Source organism: Dermacentor variabilis, chromosome 6 (genome assembly GCF_050947875.1).
Source record: "Dermacentor variabilis isolate Ectoservices chromosome 6, ASM5094787v1, whole genome shotgun sequence".
NCBI lineage: Eukaryota > Metazoa > Arthropoda > Arachnida > Ixodida > Ixodidae > Dermacentor > Dermacentor variabilis.
Genome location: NC_134573.1, coordinates 116,646,664 through 116,668,811, shown reverse-complemented (window position 1 = coordinate 116,668,811; position 22,148 = coordinate 116,646,664). Strand labels below are relative to the sequence as shown.

Below are 22,148 nucleotides of genomic sequence, written 5' to 3'. Positions count from 1 at the left end.
AGCCAGCTCCCAGGTTCTGAGAAAGGGCTCTGAGGGCTCCTCGGCGCCGCGGTAGCCAGGCGCCAGCGCATCATCACAATCGTCCATTGGGGCGGCGCCCTGGGCACATGGTGCAACGGTATGCAAGCCCGGACACTCAACGACGACGTGCTGATGGTCTCGTCCCCGTCCTGGCATCGAGGGCAAGCCGCGTCGAGATCCGCACTGAACTTGGCCCGCAACACGCGTGTTCGGAGCACACCATTTCAAGCCTCGCACAGCAACCCACTGCGTCTAGAGTTGTCGTAGATGGCCTCCCTGACGATATCCGCCTTGCCAGCTCTGTATACCGCGAGGGCAGTCTTAGTTCTAGTTGCCTCCCTCCATCTCTCAGTCTCACCCTTCGCACCTGCTCCCGCACCTTCTGCCTTGTGCCGCGCTGCAGGGGTTCAGTGAGTCGGACAGCCTCCACCCCGTACCGCTCGGCCAGTAACCGGGTTAGGGCAACTAATTTCGCTCCCACTGAGCGGAGGTGAACGTATTAACGCGCTAGCGTTAAGGAGCTCGTGTCGCAGAAAAGCCGGTGTCGTCGGCGTTGGCCGTGAGCGATAAATCATGGCAGGCACTTCATAAATAAAAAGCAACTTCCAAGATGGGCTGGGTGGGAATCGAACCAGGGCCTCCGGAGTGTGAGACGGAGACGCTACCACTTAGCCACGAGTTCGATGCTTGAAAGCGGTACAAAAGCGCTTCTAGTGAATGCGGTGTTGCCTTAGAAACGTGCCGTAGAAAGTTATACTGCAGTGTATATCGGTAATTATGAGCATGTAACTTACACAAGTCGCATTTACACGAGTAGCGAAGCACGTTTCCGATACATTTCTCCTATGCTTACCGCACACGCAGAGCCATCTTGCGGCAAACACAGAAGACCCCCTCCTCTCAATGTACGGCGCTGCCCCGACAGATGGCGCGCCACGCTCGCATTGGGGCTGTGCGCGGACCGGTGCCAGGCGCGTCGCGGCCCCGACTCCCTCTCCCCTGACGACGCTTCGCCGTGCTCCCACACGGGTTGCAGAATCAAGCGCCGTTCCTTTCTTTAGATTACTATCTACCTATCTCTCTGCCCGTGCCGATAACGACGTTTGGCTGGCGTAGATCGTTTCCCCCTCCGAGACACCGAGTTCTTTGGTTCGTTCCGTTATCTCAGGCGCACGTTTCGTTGCTGCGCCGAACGCTGCGTTGCTCGAAGCTCAGCGCGTGATAGGTGGGCGCAAAGTCCGATGCGGGGCGCCTCGTAAGTGATCGCTGCGCCGTAGTGCATTGTCTTACACCCCTTGGCGGGTCGACGGGAAGCTGTCGCGTTCTACTCTTGAAGGCGAAGCTTAAGCGTCCTCCAATTTTTTGTATGCCTCCCGAGCCCATCGCCCCTCCGGTATGCCAATGAGACGCCTCTGTATGCCACTTAGCAACCGCCTCCCTCGCCTCGAAAGAACACTAGAGGTCTCCCTGCACCGCCTCATTTGGAGTGAAGCCGTGCACTCCCAGTGCCGTACGGTCAGCTTCGCTTTAGTGAACCTCGAGAGCCTGCCTGGTCGCCGTCGAGAGGCACACAACCGTCTTTCCAAAAGCCGGGACTGCTACACCTTTCCAGCACTCCCTGGTGACCTCATCAGTTGGAGGCCCACAAAGCTCTCGATCCCAGGAAAGCACGACTCGCCAAGGCGTTTGCGCGCAACTGCACTTCGTATTCGCATACACAGTTATCCGCTGCCGCTACTCTCACTCCGAGGTACCTTTAGCTTTCCAACATTAGCGGCTTACTCTGCAGCAGCAGATGCAAGTCAGGCTCCTATACCCGGGGCAAGAAGCGCATGTTGCCTCATCTCCTCCCTCTTATCTACAGTTCTATCTACGTCCCCTCTGGCACACTGCCTCTGGACTCCCGCGTTAGTAAAAGGGAAGCGCTACAGTTTCTGCAATGCTTTTGAGGGGTGTCACGGATAATTACAGCAGTCAAGAGGCTAGTGTGGCGACGCCCACGGAGCTAGAGAGAGCATTGTGCACAATCGACGCGATGGGGTCCAAACGAGTTTCTCGCGTCGCCTTTTCTCTCCGACTCACTCCTGTCATGCACACACGCTCGAAACCCCCCTCCCCCGACGCGGTGTGCCAGATAGCAGCAGCAGTGAGAAAGTTGAAGGGGCAAAGAAAGCTTTGCTTTAAAATACCAATATAAATATGACAACGAAAACAAAACGGACAAAAGGCTTTCACTACTCTAGGGGCTAGTTATGGTGTTGGGCTGCTAAGCACGGCGGCCGCATTTCGATGGGGGTGAAATGCGAAAACACCTCTGTACTTAGATTTAGGTGCACGTTAACGAACCCTAGATGGTCCACATTTCCCGACCAAATTCCCACTACGGCGTGCCTCATAATCGGATCATGGTTTTGGCATGTAAAACCCCATAATTTAATAAACACTACCGGGGCAACGACTACGACCGTCGGTATTACCGTTAAGTTTGCCCTTATAGCGAAACGGCTCCAAGACCACCGTAAATCGTGTCACACGGTACGGATAGGCCGAAATATTTAGAAATCGGGATCCTCTCCCGGTAACGTGACGTTCGGCGCGAATAAAACGACTTTCGGTGCGGAGGACAAACGCGAAGGGGCAATTATGTTCCTCCTCGTTGAGTTCCTTTCCAGGTGTAGCCTGTATGACGCGGGAGAACGCGGTGGCCACGCGATGCGAAGTAGACATACCAGGCAGTGCATGCCTAGTGCAATGCCAAAAAGGCTGGTGGACAGTACGCAAGCTATTCGGGGTCTGCAGCGAGAGGAATTATCTATGTGCGCTTTGTATTCTCCGCTCGACAAGAGCTTTCAGACCGCGCCCGCGTCGAGCACGGCTTAAACAGATAACGCAGCTGTAGGCTATCAGGAATTGATAACGGCGATATATGCTTCGTGGAAGGAACAGTTTTTTTTATAGTTTGGTTTAACGTTCTGAGATCTCTGAGACTAGAGATCATTTTAATAAGTAAGTTTTAAGCTTCGTCTAGACTGCTCGTTTGAAAAGCTCACCGATATTCTGAAAGGTTCGTGGGATTTTCTTTTGAAAGCAAATACGCGTTATTTAGAGGAGCCGTTGTTTAACCGCACAAATTTGGAAAATCCTTGTGCCATACCTTTAAGGCGTGTTTCGCTCGGACACATAGAAGCAAAGCGTTAGTGCATGTATCGCACGTGCATAACACAGCAGTGTTTTGAGTATAGCTTACAGCATGCGTGGTATTTAGAAATGAGCTCGAATCTTCGTGTAATTTCAAGCGCATAATTTACGCAACATTTTTTTGCATTATTTCGAGTCCTTTGTGGACAGAAAAACATGTTAGTGCGTGAGCCGCACGAAAGTGGAAGATTTGCAGAACCCTATTCGGAATAGGTGGATTGCTTTGAGAGGAAAGCCTTGACTTCACTGCCTGTGCCAGTCTCGCTAGACTTTTGCGGAGAATGCTTTCTCTAGTGTGACGCCAGCAACCGTGGTCTAGGTGTCGTCCTTGCCCAAATTAACGAAAACGGTGAAGAGCACCGTGTTGTACCTCAGTCGAAAACTGACACCGCGAGATGAGGTGTTTATGCATATGGGCAATTCAAAAGCTAGGATGCTATACTGAAGGCACGAAATTCAAGGTCGAGAGCGACCACTGCCTTTTTGCATGGCTGAAGCAAATGTCGAAAAGAAACGGCAGACTGCTGAGATAGCCACATTTGGCCAGAATACAACTTCGGAGTCAAGTAAAGGGAGCCGGAATAATGCAGACGGGCTTAGCCGGGGATATTGGGCAACGAGCTCTGGGTACTTTTTTTAGAAACATGTTTTGCACGAATCGCTATCGACGTTATTGAGGTAGGGAACCTATTCCTGTCTTGCCGAGAGCTGACCACGACAAGGAACGAGAGAGACAGAGAGAGGTAGAGCCGGTGATGCGGGGATCATAGCGTCCGGTAGGCGTGTCATTCGGGCACGCCGATTAGTGAGTGTGCCTGTGTATTTCTAGAGAAATGGACACAAGAGGCGAGGGCTGGGCCTTCGAGCTGCAGTGACATCAGCCATCACTTCTAGAAAAGTCCCCGAGGCCGCGACCGAAAATCGACGCTTCGGGCAACCTGACAGCTGGTCACCCTCAGGTCGAATCTCTTGGCGGCGGAGGTGTTCGTTACGCCTCAACATGGCCAAAGGCATTAATTAGACGTTTGCCACGAAGCAACCCCCCCCCCCTTCCATCAGCGCCTACCAAGAAGTCAACGCAGCATTGACAGCGACTGCTGACGGGTCCGCAAAGGGCACCCCCCTCCCTCCACCACTACTTGACAGCCTAAATTAATGATAAGGGACCACGTCAAATGCTACCGAAGAACGGCGCCGACCTTGGATTCACAGCTTGCTATCCTGTCCCCTATTCCATACCATCCAATGTGCGGGACTATGCAATATCATGGGCGTGGTATCGCAATCGATTCGACGATTGTGAATGGCCGCGATACAGTCAACAGATTCCCTAGTCGAGTCGCCTAGGGAAGACGACGGTATTAAAAGCGGAGACTTTTCGTGCGGTGGGGCCGACGTGTCCTGACGTGAACTCGGACGTTTAATATGCTCCTGCATGGAGTACGCTTCCGTAACTGGAGCCGTGTAACTAATGTCAAACCCTTTTACCTTCATTCCTACTACCGGACGTACTCGTCGATGGGATTGCTGGAGCCCTTGCCCTAGCGCCACCTCGAGCCACAGCAGCATGTTTGCCGCAATAGCAGTACTGTTCACAGCATTCTTCATGGGAAGTGCGACTTGCCACTTTCGCGAAATTTATCACCGGTCGATTATATTACGTGGAATTTCAAGTTTATATTTTGTCTCTTCAATCCGCGCTTGCGCCGTGTGAGCGCATGCATGACACATGCGTCTCTGCGCAATGTATTTTGAGTTGTGTCATATCAGGCGAACATGCTACAAGTCCCGCGTACATCGCTTGCTCGACTCATACGATCCCCATATTATTAATGCGAAGGCCTTTTATACCCCTTACGCGAAAAACAGGCGTTGTCGTCGGCGGCGTTACCGAAAGATGGTACCAAAGGTGGCTGATGGCGCGACGAGTAAGAACACGTCAAAAATGCTCGGACTGACGTCAAATTTGTCAGGCAGGTTTCTGAAAACAAAGCCAATTAATGGACTCGAAAAGAAAATGTGGTACATTTCGTTCAGGGTGAAAATCGAACCCGGGCCTCCGGGGTGCGAGACAAGCACGTTTCCCAAACGCTACGGTGGCTCCACGGTTACGGTTGACTAAATTTGTGCCTAGTGCGTGCGTCATCGCACACCTCACGTCACTGCCTTCCACGCGTCACTTGCTCTTCGGATTTCATCGGTGCTGCCTCTACTGCGATGCACTCGACGCCAAATCATGTGTATAAAATGAGGCATGCCTAGTGCGTGCGTCATTACGCATGGCGCGTCGCTGCCTCCCGCGTGTCACTTTCTCTCCGCATTTTATTGGTGCTGTGTCTACTGGGATGCACACAGAAGCATCTTCCCCAGCGGCATCAGCGAAACGTGGTCGCCCACGGAAGCACGCCTCAGAAGACGAAGCAAGGGAACCCAAAAGGAATGCAGTACAAGTTTACAACGTGCACGACATATGGATGAATACCTAAGCAAAAACATTTCCCCAAAGCGACGACAATGCCTTCGCGTTCCCACACGTAAGCAGGCTTAAATGGGCCCCTCACCAGGTCTGACCATTCTGAGCTGACAAGCGCATAGCATATAATGCGCGCTAACGATCGTGTCTGCTAAATATTTGTTCGTGTCTGCTAAATATTTTAGAGTTGCGGAAAGGTCTGAAATTTCAAACCTAACGCCGTTTGCCCTTCTCCAAGCAGGAGGGTGACGTACACGTGCTAGTGCGCCTACTAACACGTTTGTGCTGTGACGTCGCCCGTAGTGACACGAAGTGACGTGGCTAGCCCAAATTCCAAACCTCACTACCCATCTCTGTCATTGGAAGTGATTTCAATGCCCCACATCGCGCGCGGAGCTTCGGACGCGATAGTGCCCGCGGTTCATCGAATTTACAAGCTGCAGAGCGAGTTCACCTTTCATTGCTCAATTCGCCATACAGGCCCACCAGTTATCCTCTACATGCAGCTTAATCTGCTACCACACCGGCTCTCAGAAACTTTCGGGTACCTGGAATGTCCTTGCAGACGCCAGGGGCAGCGACCATTTCCCTATCAGAACGCAATTCACGTCCCTGAGCCGCGCAAAGGTCCGCTCACCTGTTCCCATTAGGTGGGACGCATTCAGAGCTGCGCTCGGAGATCTCTCCCCAGAACAGCCATTGTTTGACCACTTGCAAGAAGCCAAACGAACCGCCACACGTACTTTACAGCTTACCGACTCCACACCAGTTCCCAACCAACACCTCCTCAACCTTTGGGCTGCCAGTCAAGAAGCCGAAGATATCTATACCTAGCCCGCGGAAAAACCATGTCCGACAGAATTCGCCTTAACCGCGCCGCTGCAGACTCAACCGAATACGCCAACCAACTCGCTCGTGTAAATTTGCAGCGGCGCTGTGTATCGTTTGACAGCCACACAGGAGCCGGCCGCGTTTGGCGCACCTTCGGAGGGCTATACCAACGCACCCACCTTCGCACAGCAGAAGCCTTAGCTCTTTCCCTCCGAATCACCGCACAAGTGGCAGACATCGCCGGAACCGTTTTTTTTTCCCAGTGAACCCCGCACCCTCATACGATCCTTCGAATATTACTTCGAACCCAAGCCCACCTACGATGGACGATGGCGTGAACTCACCTTCACCAAGGCAGAACTTCGTGCTGCACTGCTTTCCGCTAAGACGTCCAGCGTACTAGGCCCGGACGGCGTTACATGCGCTATGCTCCGCAACCTTCCTGACAATACCCTGGAGGAACTTGATCTATTTAATTAGGTTTGGGACAGTGGGAAGCTACCCACTTCGTGGCAACTTTTAACGGTCGTCATACCCATTCTCAAGTCCGGAAAATCGTCCTCTGTTCTGAGCAACCTTCGGCCTATATCGTCAACTTCCCAGGCTGGAAAGCTTATGGAAAAAATGGCATTGCTTCGCCTTGACTGGCACGTCGAAAGCAACAGCGTCCTCCATACCTGCCAAACTGGCTTCCGCCATGCGCACAGCACGCAAGACAGTTTGAGACTACTCTCGCAGAACTTTATTAATACTCGCCATCGCTTGGATGTGAAGCTTTTGGTTACGGTCGAAATATGCATGGCGTTTGAGTTCATACCTCACCCCTAGATCCTCGCTTCCGCAGCTGGCGCCGGTATCCCAGGCGAACCATAGGCATACATACGCGGCTTTCTCTATGACCGAGAATTTCAAGTTGCCGTAGGCCAGACACTCTCGGCACCGAAGGAATCACGAGTGGGAGTGCCGCAAGGCGCAGCCCTATCGCCATTACTATTCAACGTAGTGATGGCACCACTCTGTTATCGCCTGGCCGAGATACCTGGACTTAGCTTCAGTGTGTATGCGGACGACGCCACAATATGGACCAACGGGGGAGGGGTTCCGACGGCGACCAGGCCGATGCCATTTAAGCTGGACTCTACACCACTGCCACATTTCTGAAGGAGGTCGGAATCATGCCTTCTGCTGACAAAACTAACTTCGTAGTACTGGGCATGACAGCCCGCTCTGCCTCGCAATTGTCGTTCACCTTTGATGGCGAGCAAATATCTCAGCAAGACAGTGTTCGAGTTTTAGGCATCTACAACGATGCAGATGGTAATGCAGCAACATGGCTTCGCAACATCTCTCAGACCTGGCATCAAATACTCCACCTAATCCACCGCACCGCGTCAAAAAACTGGGGAAGTGAGGAGCGAACTCTCCGTCGCCTCGTGACTGCTCTACTAATTTCACGTGCTGTATACGGCTTTAACTTCCACGGTCTTACCCAAAAGCAACGAGAAAAACTCAATCCCTCAACCACGAAGCCATGAGGGTTGCCACCAGCCTGCCGCGTTTCATCCCCTTACACCGTCTTGTCCAAATGGCCCAGACGAACCCGATCGAGGCAATAGCCGAGGCTGCCAAACATTCACATCTGTCCCGACTAACATCCACAATATCCGGTCGCAACATCCTCTCGCTTCATATGCCAGTTTCCTCAACGCTGCCCTATTTCTCTCCTCCGTGGGATTGTCCCGACTGGGAACTTTGCACAGATTTCTCAAAACGTGAATGCCGATCCAGCAGAGAGGCAGATATCTGCACGAGGCGGCATGAAGCAGAAGTTCACGACGCTCCTCCCCATCACCATGCTGTCTACACCGACGCCGCCCTCAGTGACGAAGCTTCAGCCATAGCCCACGTACCGTAACGGCCTACTCCTCCTGCAGCCCTGCCTGCAACGACCCATTAACGGCGGAGCTAGCTGCAATATCCGCTGCATGTGACGCCGTCCTTAAAGGGACACTAAAGGTTACTATGAAGTCAAGCTACAGTAATAAAGCAATGCTCTAGAACGTCTAAGGCGTCAATATAAACGAAAACAGAGCTTTCGTAACCGAGAAATTGAGGAAAATGCATGACACGATTTGAGACCCCCCAGCGACATTCCGGTACTAGTCCGATGACGAAGGCACTCCTCATCATAATTTATGTCACTGGTACTCAACTACTCGTATTAAAAAGGTCATTTCATTAGGTTATAAGACGGAAGAAAATGCTACTTGTCTACTTCTGTTCGGTTCTAAGAAAAAAATAACATTTTGACGTTACCCTTCAGTAGTATGGGTGGTTGAAAGGTTTCGTTTTCGCTCGACTCTACGCGCTCGACTCCGCGCCGCGCGCGTTTTGGAGTTTCAGTTAGTTAAATGGGGTTTAATGGCGCAAAAGCGGCTAAGGCTACGCTGCGCCAAACACGAGGTGTTTTAAAATCTAGTTTATAAAGGAAAAGGCTGTGTTAGTAATCTATATTTTATGTAAAAAGCCAGTGTCATCTAGAAATTTACGGACGTCACATAACGGGACTAGCGGATCATCACCTAAAATTAGAGCAGGGTGTAAATGTATGTGTAGTTGATATAATTTGTGCAAAAGCGCTCGTCTGTGTTTCAATTGCGTACATGTCAGTAATATGTGGATAACCGTTAGTGGTTCTTGACATTTCTCGCATGTTGGTGTGTCTTCTTTCGTAAGCAAATAATTGTGTGTGAGGTGTGTGTGCCCAATGCGCAGTCGGCATAAAACTACTTCGATGAACCGCTCCTGATGATAACATGATTTCCGCTCGCCAACTATGGGTTTCGCGAGATGTAGCTTGTTGTCGGCACAACAGTCCCATTCGCGTTGCCATTTTGCCGTTAAGGCTTTTCTAATCGCACGGATGCTATCTTTGTACGGAGTTTCAGTTGTTTCGTTATCGCGTCGTGCTGCGCTGGTTCTGCTGGCTCGCGAAACTTGCATTTGGAACAAGCAGCGAGAATGCCACGTCGATGTGATGTCGTGGTGTGAGCGATCGGTCCGCGGAACTTGGCCAAGGGCAGTTGCGGCGGCGAATCCAACGTTACTTATCCAACGAGTGAACCTCTCCGTTCGAAGTGGTTAAGTGCCGTACCTCTGCAACAGCGCGTTGGCAAAGAGACGAAAAATCGCAGTGTGCTCGCTGCACTTTCGTCCAGAGGATTACGAGTTCAACGCCGACTTATTGAAGTCGTGTGGAGTGCCTTTCAAAGCAATGCTTTCCCGTAGCGCTGTTCCTTCGGTCTTGCCTGCATTCTCCGAAGAGCAAGAACTGCAGGTCGAAGACGGGGCGGTGAGTGCGGCATTTGGTTTTCACGAAGGAAAAGCTACAGATGTGCGAATATGTACAGCCATGACATACAGTTGCCGTCGCAGTAGTACGCAACGGCGCCGGCAGCACGAGCCAGGCAGCAGGTCACGTTCATCAGTGCTTAAATCGCTGAAGTCGAGCCCAGCATCGCGAGCCAATGTGTCGTTGTCAGGGTCGTCCATTGCAACGAGCGTCGAAGCTGGCGTCATAAAATAAAGAACCAGCTTATCGTCGCGCGCTTTCCCTTCCGCTAGCCACCATAGTTCCGCTTTCGCGCTGCTGTCGGCTTTGTCTTAGCTGTTTCTGGCCGCGCGTTTGCATTTAGCGCAGAAAAGCCGTAGCGCCGTCTTACTCACCGACGACGCAACGTCACTATGAGACCATGACATCACCGCTCCTCGATCGGAGGGCGGGCGATTTGAACTGCGCTTGAGGTACGCGGACGCTTCAGAACACATTTTCTCTTAAGTCTCTTCTTCGCACGAAAAAAGCGTTTCGAGGTTTCTGGGATAGTATTTCGACAGTCCACGTTGACTTTATATTAACCTTCAGTGTCCCTCTAAGCTTCCTTTTGCTGCTTTCACGCATGATAGTTTACACAGACTCGCAGGCTCCATAAAGGCCTGCGCCCGGCTGGACTCGCGAAATGGGGCTGTGCACGCGATACACCGGGCAACGCGAATCGCCGACGAAGCTGGCCACACTGTCCGCCTCGTATGGATAACAGGTCACGCTGGGGTCGCTGGCAATCGAATGGCCGACTCTCTGGCAAGAGAGCTTCTTTCCTGCCCCTCAGAGACTCGGCCACAAGTGCCCGACGACTCATACCCCATAGACCCGGACACAGCCCTGGCAGAGGCGAAGGCGGCTCGAAGGGCCACGCTCCGGAACATCCTCCCAGAAAATCCTATGCCTGTGCCGGGGAAATTTACCCGTGCTGAAGCCACACGCCCGCGACGCATCGTCACGGAGACAGCAGCGACGCTAGCGCGCCGCGCCAGGATGCGCCTCCGGACCTGGCAATCAGCCACTTGCCATCCCCGTCAAGGGAACCAGCTGCTGGATCAGCGACATATACTCTGACGCTGCTTGCCGAGCACCGTAGAAGAGCGATAGCCACCCTCCCGCCTACTCCGAGGCCTCAGGATTTGGACGACTGGCGCTTTCCGACTGGTCCACCCGAGAGCCGGCCCCGCCCTCATATTTCGATATGGTCGATATTATCTGAACTGACCTTCCCCTTCGTCCCTACTACCGCCCTGATGGATCCACTTCCTGGGGGCGGGAACCTTTTATGGTTATTTTATAAATGTTTTAACAACAATAACGACCTTGAGGAAACAGTCATGGAACGCATGCTTTGGTAGCGGCTCTCGCAATGTGAACGCCAGACCACCATGACTGCTGCATGCACGCTTGTACCTGTAAATGATGACAGGGAGTTCCTTACTGAAGTAATACGGCAGGTTCTTCGAGAACAACTCCAGAAATATGCACAGGCTCCAGCATCTCCGAGTGCCACGGCTCTTACGAACGTCATTCGGGAGGAAATATGGCTAGTGGTTCATCCCTCGCCACCAGCACGAACTGACCCGTTCTCGTACACGGATGCTCTTCGGGATTCTACGTCGTCGACGGCCCATTTCTCGCAGCCGCCTGCTAGGAATCCTCGACGCTTCTTAAGACCAACCCACCGCACGACTCTGCAAGCAGCCTCTCATCCTGGTCCGCGGAAGACTACGGTATGGCGCGCTCCCTACAAGTGCGTTATGCTACCACAGAGGGGAGGCTGGATACTTGCATCGCGACCGCCAGTGCCGACGGATTGGTCTGCGGGGATACCACCCAGACGGCCGTTGACCGCGCTATGGCGAAAGCCCGCACAAAATCGAGGAATACTTGGCAAGCAACCGTCTTCATCCTGCCCCGCAGCCAAGACAGTCGCGGTCGCCATCACCTCGTCGGCACGCGTCACCAAACTGCGCTCAACCCGCCTTTGATTCCACTGGAGTCAACGGCGGAAGCCCGCGCCAGGGAAACTGAAGACGGCGACCTCCGGGGGTGAGGCCGCTGTCATGCGAACCGTCAAATATCCTTTGCCGATGTCACCCCCTCGCGACGTACCGCTAACACCTTCCTTCGATACCGCCAAAATAACTTCCGCTGCCACTAGTTTCAGTCGACCGTTATCCGGTAACTGCACTTGTCGATGCGGGAGCCGATTACTCGGTTATTAGTGCCTCACTGGCCACTCGGCTACGCAAGGTGCTGACAGCGTGTGACAGCCTAAATCGATAAATGGTTAAGTTTTTGCAAAAGCAGCACCTCATTCTTTCCCGTGCTCCCGACGCCCATGGCCAGTCAACCCCACGGCCACCTACCTCATCGTAATGACCTGTCTAGCACAATGAACGAGGATCAGACGTCGTAACAATCCTTAGACGAAAATGTAGGTAGCGATCACTACGTCATCACAACCATCATTCCCCTCTGCAACTCGCGCTGACCTGATCGTCGGTCAGTATAACGGATTGGGGTCGATTTCGCGAGCATGGTACTGCCGCTCCCGACGCGAGCAGCTACGAAGAGCGACTCTGCCCTCATGGCAGTCCTCAAAGACACCACGCGCGTTCACCACTACGTCTCCTAATACCGACGTGGACGTGCGCCATCTGGGGGATACTAAGAGGGCGCTGACAGGGTGACGCAAGATGCACAGCCTGAATCCCTGACTGCAGCTACGGATTGCCCGGTTTACGCAAGGAGGGCAGGAGTACGCTCTCATACCAGTAACTGGAGAGGATTCTGTGACCGCCTCTCCGGTACAATAGGCACGGCTAAGACGTGGGCTATTCTCTAAGCACTCGTTCCTCGGACACCAAGATGCAGACGCAAACGGCTGCGCTCCCTACCCACTCGTACCAGGACGATCCCACATGGTTCCAGGAGCTCGAGACGCACTTTAGTGTCGGGTTCGAACCTCCAATACCGCCCGTACCCCATGGCAGTGCCGGCCACCCCACTAGACGCAGACATCGCGATTCAAGATAGTCGTGCCATGTTGCCGGACATATGCAAGAGCTCGGCACATGCGATGCTCCGCTACCTCAATGACGCGAAGCTCGAGCGGTTGGTGGGCCCTTAACGGACATCAGCGGAACGGCATACTGCCCCAAGCATGACGCCATGCAGGTATCTCATCTCAAAGCCGGAGAAACCCACCTCCATCACGAATCTCAGACCCGTGTCGCTCACGTATAGGGAAGCTCACGGTGCTGTGGTGCCTGCAGTCATTCCTAGCGGAGCAGTCTTTTCTCGCATGAAGTTTGGATTTCGCTTGCACCTGCAGACACAGGACGTGCAACTACACGCGTTATAACTTGGCATTTATGTGGCTGCAACATGGTGTCACTACAGTGATTCAATGCCAATTGCAGTAACATGAACATTCATCACGAGATAGGTTCTGCTAGAATTATTGCGTTAACATTCGTACGCTACTTAACACATTTTCCAGGGGCTAATTATCTGTGTATTTTTGCATTTAACAGCTTTCCCGCCAACCTGGGTTATTGTGTAGTTCATCATCAAAGTATTAGAGCATGAGGCCGCTGTGCCGATGTATGGTGTTTAATGGCGCAAGGGCTAGCCATGACCAAAGAGCGCCATGATACATTGAATGAATTTTCGATGTACTCAACCAAGTTGAAAATGTAGATATAATGAGGCTGTAAAGAGGCCTAAAAGCAGGTCTTAAATAATACTAATACAAGCACTACTGCCTCTAGTAGTAGGGCTGACAGGCACGTGTGAAAATTGATGTGAAAAACGTGTGAAATGATGTGTAACACAGCCTCAAAAGTGAGGCTGTGCTACACATCATGACCCAGACAAATTATTTCTAAGATGCGAATCTCATCTAAAAAGCTAAGAACTGTTTTCAGGTTAAAAAGCGGTTCGCAACTAAGAAAAAATGCTGGGTGAAGTAGAATATGCTGACAATACTCAGAACGAAAGTACATTTTACGGTCAGTTTGTATTTCCTTGCACTGGATGAGGGCATGGAGAACTGTAAGGCTGTTGCTACACCTTCGACATGTAGGGGCATCACTTCCAGTCAGTAGGTAAGAGTGGGTGCCGAAGGTATGACACATTCTTAATCGACAAAGGAGCATGTCGATGTATCATGATGTTTTCTCCAAAATCCAGTGCCCTAACTTGGATTTGATCAAATGCAGTTTGTTGGATACCTTGGAATCCCACTGTTTCTTACAATGCTTCTTCAGCTTGTGACGCATGGTTTAGCATCTATGGCTGGGATGGGTATGTTTGTGCCGGTGTCGCTAAAAGCTACTGAGGTAGCATTCTCATCGGCAGCTTCATTGCCTTTTATGCCACTGTGCCAGGTAGCCAGCATCGGATGATGACTTGTTCACCACTATAAGCTTAGCATAGGAATGTATATAGTTCATTAAATAGTGTTTTTATGCTCTCGTAGAGTCAATTAGGGCTCGGACTACATTCAATGAATCCGTGAACACAATAGCCCTCGTGAGATTCGTTTGCTTGATGTGCTTGACTGCAGCTCATCCCACATATGCTTTCACTGTAAAAATACATGTATATGGATTAAATGTAATGGATATTAAAAACGATGCTCCTAGTGCTGCATAAGCAACACCGGGAGACTTAGAAGCATCTGTATAAAATTCAGCAGAGGAATACTTCTGAAGTTCAAGAAAATGTGAATGTATAGTGCCTCAGGTGCTCATTTTGATATTTCTTTGAAAGAGACGTCACACTGGATAGCCTACCACACCCAAGGCGGCGGAAGCCACGTAGGAGCCATTAGGACATTCTCTAGAAGGGAGACCCCTGTTTATTCAGACGGTGCTTCCTATCGGAGGGCCAAAGGAGGCCTAGTGGCTGGGTGGTTACAGGAACAGCCCGGCTATGCATAGGTCACGAATAACTGAATGGCATGGATGAAGATCTGATTTCACCTTCAGGGTGTAGGAGAAAGCTAAATATGTCCTTTGGAGATGTAGAGACCATTTGTTGGACTCAACGTACAGGCTTTCTATGGAACTAGTCCTGAACGCAACTGTAGCAACAGATAGCCAAGTGTTGTACAGAATCCAGCATCTTCAAAGCACTAGGTGTGGCAGAGTTATAGACAATGGCTCCGTAGTCAAGGCATGACCATACGAGACTTTTGTACAAGCACAAGAGGCATCTTCTGTCACTTCCCCAAGATGTGCGGGACAGGAGCTTCAGTAGACTTATTTGTCTTCAGGCATCGTGTTTTCAGATATTTCAAGTGTGCGATAAAAGTTAATTTAGAATCTAAAATGCCTAAAAACTGATGTTCAGGGCTCACGGATGGCTGTTCTCCATTAAGATCAATAAAGGGGTCCGGTATTAAATCTTTTGTTTGAGAAGAGAATGCACATACTTTTTTTTAGTTTAAAGCCGTTTTTGTCCGCCCATTTAAACAATTTTATACAATATTAGACCTGCACTTGTCACTCGCAGATTAAAACAATGAAGCAAGTTGCCTCAGACGCTCATTCCAGCCAGACCATGATGGATTCTGAAGCACCAAGTAGTGTCGTGCTTTCTCCAGGTCTAAAAATTCCGATAAGAAAAACTTTGTGCACAAAGACATTATGGATATTTGTCTCAATGCGGACAAGATCTGTTGTGGAGCTACATTCCCTGAAGCTGCACTGCAAGGGATCTAGTGTTTTAATGCTTTCAAGATGGATCACGCATCGTTTAGTAATTTTCTCAAAAAGCTTGCAAAACAACTTGTTAGGCAACTGCTGGCTGAAGACAGGTCCTTGCCTTCTTTGTGAAAAGGAATTGTGACTGCCTGCCTCCAGGCTGACAAAATATAGCTGGCAGAAAAGATGGTGTTAATGAGATACGACTCCTTTGTCTGTTTCAAGGTATAGGTGTTCAATCACCTTGTAAACTATTTGATAGTTTCCAGGGGCCGATTTATTACAATTTAGTGCAGCCTGTAATTCTGCTATGTTAACTGGATGGTTGTAAGATTCATTTCTTTTCCCTTTCCAATCCAAAGGTAGTCACTCTGCCTTTCTCCTTTTCTTTTTGTTTTGTTTATTTGATCCAAAACAAGAAATGATTGTGCCCGTGTCTGAATCGTTTATTTTTCTTTGTATAACTGCATGGGTCTATAACTAGCTTATGGCTAAGGATCCAGACATTGTCACATACCAGTTTTGGTTATTTGAATAGAGTTACTGTTGAATTGTTGCTGGTACCTTAGCGAGACGGAAACGAGAGAAGGCAGGGATGTTAAGTACCTCAGCAATGTGTCTAAGCAATCAGATGAGCTAGAAATGCATCAAAATGTGCCTCAAGAGAATCTGCTTGAACCTCAAGACTATTTCCTTGCATATTTACTAGTGGTAGAGGATGAGTCTGCCGACCTTTGATATTGTTCACCGTGTTCCAGGCTTTTCGTTTGTCAGTATAAGAATTAATGCTGGAAATGTACTTTGCCAGCTTTTTCTTTTGGCACGGCAGCACATTCTTCTACCCTCAGACTTTATTTTTTTGAAAATGATCAGGTTCTTCCACAGTTGGAGAGTTTCGAAGGTGGCTCTAAGCATTATGAAATTTCTACATACTTCTTTACATTCATCGTTCCACCAGGGAACACGTTGCTTACAGGGCAATCCATTTGTTTCGGGAATACATATTGACAGCACACCAACTATAACCACCACGAAATATGCCCCAGAATTATCAATAGAAAGTGTACAGATGTCATTCCAGGTCAAATGTGTGAGCTCCCTGTAACGTGTCCAATCGGCACAATCGACTTTCCACCGCCCAACATGTGGAGAGCACTCATCACCTTTTGTTAGTTTTACGACAATGGGGAAATGGTCACTTACACAAGGAGTCTTAATTACATTCCACTCCAGATGCAGCAGGAATGTACTCAATGCAATGCTCAAATCAATAAACGATGTTTTGTTTGTGACACTAGAATGTAGGCTCTTTCCCATTTAGCAAGCATGCATCTGTAAAGAGGAAGTCTACTAGCGCCCTCTGGCATCACGACAATTTCCCCAAGAACACTGTATGCATTAAAATCTCCTACAACAATATAAGGTTCAGGCAGTTCATAAAGCTGTGAAATTCCGTTATTGAAAGATGGTAGTTCAGGGGGATGTATAGGGAGATAATTGTGACCAGCTTATTAAAGAATACCGCACGAACTGCAACTGCCTCTAGAGGCGTTTTAAGCTATAATTGCTGGCAAACAACACCCTTATCTATTGCTATGGCCACACCACCCGACGAGGCAAAGGCGTCGCGGGCTTTTCAATAAATGGCATACGGCTGGAGAGTTCGTGTGTGAAGGATTAAGCTGTTTCTTAGACCCAGCACCTTTGGACTACTTAAGTAAGAGTTCCTTAATGTTATCTAGAATGTGGAGTAAATCCCTGACATTCCACTGTATTATCTGTGTATCCACATTGTATGTGTTTTGCGCTGTGTGTCTAAGAGATATAGATTAAGTTAGCTCACGAGACCTTTTCAGGCCATGATACAGGATTTTTTTTTCTGGTGCGCTCGAGGGAGCTGCGCCGTTCCCTGGGTGTCTGAGATGCCAGAGTTGTGGTTGTATCTATCACCTCGTCTGAGGTGGTGGACAGTGCCTGTTCAAAGGGCACGTTCACTTCGCAGGGGTTTTGGGCCAACTTTGGCCCCTCAGTATTCCTTGGTCTAATGGGCGGAGTATCAGGTTGCTCTGTTGAGTGAACCGGGTTCAAAACCAACAGTTGAAGGACCAACTTGGTCACGGAGAATGAGCTGCTATTCAATGGACATCTTTCACACTGAGTATGTGTCGCTCTTTAACGGCAAAAAAAAAGAAGCCTTCAAAATTTTCTCGTGCAGGGTGGAATCTAACCAGTCATATACATTAAGAAATTTTGTCTGAATACAAATTCCTACGCACGGGCTCTACAGTGCCACCGCTAGATTCCGCAGCTTGTCTAGGGATATCCACAATAGGAGCCTAGCTGTATACATGCCCCATACACATTTTGTTGGTGGCAATACGGTGTGTCGCTACTTTGTTTTATTACAATAATGTTGAAAGTCCACTGCGAGATGGGTTCTGCAAGATTATTTTGGTGCATAGTCCCCCTCAGGTCATTCAGTATATTGCAAAGCACTGCCATGCTGCATATAAAGATGCGTCTACCAATATGAAATTTCATTACTCCCTGCTGTACGATAAACTTGTCTGTTGATTAATTTTTCAAATAGCCAGTGGCCTTTCAGAAGTGTGGTATCATGATACAACTGCCCTTGAACTATTACACCTCTAACTCACTTGTACATTTACTGAGTGGAACAAAGGCATCATGTGTAGCACCAGTTTTGACTTGTCTTTTGCACACTTGGATAGGAAAGTCTAGGCTGGTCGTCCAGAACATGAGTGTTTACATCTTCCTGGTTTGTGGACTGCCCAATTTGAATGGACTGTGATGCTACATGTGGTTCATTTTTTCTGCAGATCAATGCTTATGATTGCTAAAACAAATGCATAAGGTCAGCTGCTTTAACTTCCGGTTGTCATGTTCAAGTAGCCATGTGGGCTGGAGGTATGAACCATGTGCGAAAAAGCCCCTTTTGCCGTTTGGGTCAGCCCGCAGCCAGCTTGATAAAGAGCCACAGCACATGCGTTTCTGAAATGTTCTGAGCAAATGTCATTATTCCATTCAGGGCAGCTCCACTGTGCAAACTGCTCATTTAGAAAAAGCAGGCTACCCTCAGAGGCCTGTTTATATCTGTCTGAAGAAAATGGCAACACCATTTGTGATGCGCTGCCAGCAACACAGAAGGATGTAGCAGCCATTCGATACAGACATCCTGCATCAGGCTGAAGGACAGCATGCAAGAATTTCCATTTTTTCAGCTCTGCATAAACTTTCAGTTATGTACTACGACTTGAGCCGTAAAAAAAAAAGCAGGGCAAGTGCAACAAATAATTTTGGTGAATGTATACTGCCATATGCATTTGTAATATATGGAAGCATTTCTCTCATGTCATCTGAAATACATAGGACAAACTGGCAGATGCCTAAACGTCACACTACAAAAACTTGAACTAAAGGTGCAGAAGAGTTGGGAGGCTTTCTCGCATTGCAACCAGTGTGGCTGTGCTCTGCACCTCGATTGGGCTGAAGTTTTCGCAAAATGTGCAACTGATCATACAATAATGATAATTAAGGTCAGAGTTAGCCAAGGGTGATATTGTGGGCGAATCCCCTGTCCTTGCATCTGACTTATTTTGTATGTGCATTGTGGTGCCCTCTCCTTATCTACCTTGGTTTTTCGAAAGGATTGAGTAGTGTGCTTGTTGTGGATTGTTTTGCTACTTGCACACGCGGCAATTTCATTGGAGATCACATGTGCAAGCGCGTATATATGTGTGCCTTTGAAAATGACATGTTACATGGAAGTCAGTGCATGTTCTCGTCACTTGTTTTATTGCAATTAACATTTTTAGAATTCTTCATGCACTTTTCGGGGGTTTCCACCTGTCTGTCAGTCTCTTAGTTTTCCCACCAACTTGGGTTACACGGTCTAATTATCAGATCATCAGGTGCATCTGACGGGGGAACTAAGTTTGAAGCCAATCGTCGGGTTAACTTAGTTCACGAGCATCTGACATTTGTGTATCTGCCACTTACCAGACCACTCATTACACGCCAACTTGTGTTACAGGGCATGTGCCATATGTGCAGTTTTCCAATGAAAATAAAAAAAAAATCTTTCAAGTTTCCTGGTGTTGGCTGGACTTGAGCCCGCGGCATCTATTCAGGCGCACTGCGTGCGGACCTGGCGGCGGCGCCACTAGGTGGCGCAGCGTGTCTAAAGGGAATCACGAGGAAAGTGTGCCCGGCTGCTGTACAGACCTCAACCATGGCGCATTCCGGCGGTGGCAATACGGTGTATCGCTGCATTGGTTAAATACTAATCACATTAACATTGACAATCATCAGATGGCTTCCGCCAGAATTTTATTGTGTATGATATTTAATAAGCTGGATTTGTGGAGCAACCCAGGAGCGCGAGCTTACACCAAAAATCTGGTGCGAGAAATTAAGGAATATCTGCATGGTACATGATAACATTGTCAAGAATGCATATTGATACTGGTGGTAGCTCCAGTGACAGCGCGCCCTTCTCGGATGACGTGAACTTTCAATCTTCTTAGTAAAATGAGTCGGGCACGTGTGTTGCTGCACATGTATAACAACAAAGAAAGCGCCAGCTGACCAAACCTTTAAACAGACGCATGGGCCGCTAACAGTCACGTTGCAGACAAATATGTTGCATAGATAGCCCGGCATGCAGTGCAGCACGCTATTACGGAAGTGACAGCCGATGTGCGCAGAGAAAAACCACAGCGTCTAGCGTATATCAATGGACCCGAAGAAATGAAACATGAGGACGCAAAGGGTAGCATGTCACGATGTCGAATCGCGTCGCTCACCGTTACTTCGGATACACAGGTTCCTGAACCTTTGTCTCCACTGCGTTCGCGCCATGAGGCGCGCTGCGTTACGTCAAGACAAGATGTCCGGCCGAAGCGCCACTACCAGCCGCCGCTCCCACAACCGCTTAGTTCTACCCCACCTACCACGGCCCCATATGACGATTTCGGAACGTGTATCTGCAAAGCTACTCAGTGCTTCGAAAACAACGCCTCAGTACGATGCACTTACCAGGTGAAACGGGTGACCAAGAAAACGTGGTGTTTATTAAGGGTGTTCTGCGCGCCAAAGTCACGCCACACGCGAGATGGATGAATTGTGGCAAGCAGCGGAATAAGTGAATTTGACAAGTCCCAAAGCGAAAGTGCTGCTTTTCTTTAGCGTGCTTCGACGATGACACTACAGAAAGGTAGGCGCATGCTTCTCGGCACTTACCTGTGCTCCCGCGGAGTACTAACCAGCGCCACTTCGAAATCTAAGCAGCAGAGCTGCCGATCAGCTCCAACGACATTCACGAACCCGCGTGCGTCTGGAGGATGTCGGGAATGGTCAAGACGGCACGTGATTGGTGCAATTTCTTGTATCCGATTGGTCCATAACGCTAAATGGGCATAGCCTCCTAGATAACTTCAGTGCCTGCCGAATGACCGCAAAACGGCCGTCGTCTACAGCGGCGCCACTTACGTAGGATTAAAATCGCCATGCATGGGGGAGCGACAACTCTCACCTAGAGTTACTGTATATGCTACCTGTGGTAGCACATACAGTAACTCTACTCTCACCAAGCGCTAGGCGATCGTTGACACATAGTGGCATATTTTCTTTAAGCATACTAGCGGCAGCAGACGAGCAAAGTTGCTTGCGCTCTTCACATAATAATGGTTTTGAGTGGCGGTTGTGGGCCGGAAACCCCAAAACAGGCCCCGAAAAGGTTAAAGAAAACTGCTGGAGTAGAAGAAGCTTCCGTAGCTTCTTACAAGAAAAGGTGAAGCGAATGCTTGCCCCTCCTTTACTTGAAATAGAGCCTTGTCGGGTGACCTCTGCTTACAGATTAGGTGGTTTGAGTATGTCATTGTAATGCTAAGCTAATTAAAAAAATAAAACTAGTTGCTGCCAACAGAAACAATAACTTCTTCCAATACATTATGCCAGGATATTCAGATTTCGCTCTACAACCAGTAACAGAGATACACGTATAAGTATTTGTCCGGTAAAATAAGACATAATTAACCAAGAAGGTTGATTAACTCGTGGGAAGTGTGCGAAAAGCGTTTCTTCGTCATTTTTTATTGTTCATTTATGGTTTTATTGTGCCCTTCCCGTGCGGCTTCACCTTCGGGAACTTCAGAGTTGTTCTTTAAACTCCTTGGGAGACTTCAGGTAAGTGTTGCCTCCCAGGAGAAGTCCCAACAGCAGCTGCTTTTTATTGTTTCGCTATAACTTCGCTAATAATTCGGAAAGTAGAAGTATGCTACTGCATTTTCATTGATGCACATGCTTTTTTTTTTTGTATGTCAGCAGCAAGCACAAAAACGTAAGATTGTGTTCGAAAGCATCCTACGTAAGTGGCGCCACCGCTATAGTGGTTGTAGTTCAAACGACGTTCAGGTCATCCGGCAGGCACAGAAGTTATGTAGGAGACTATAAAAGAAACCATATATATAAAAAAAGAAAACACACACACACACGCACACAGCTCGAG

At 49.3% G+C, this 22,148-nt stretch overlaps 1 long non-coding RNA gene across 1 annotated transcript in view; it reads right to left on the bottom strand.

Annotated features, from left to right (window-relative positions):
- The window catches only part of LOC142585083 (uncharacterized), a 38,758-nt gene extending 17,610 nt beyond the window's left edge, over positions 1-21,148 (bottom strand). The window contains exon 1 of the long non-coding RNA XR_012829024.1: positions 20,882-21,148. This is a non-coding gene — a long non-coding RNA (uncharacterized LOC142585083). The remainder of the gene's footprint in view (positions 1-20,881) is intronic.
- Between the last annotated feature and the right edge of the window lie 1,000 nt (positions 21,149-22,148).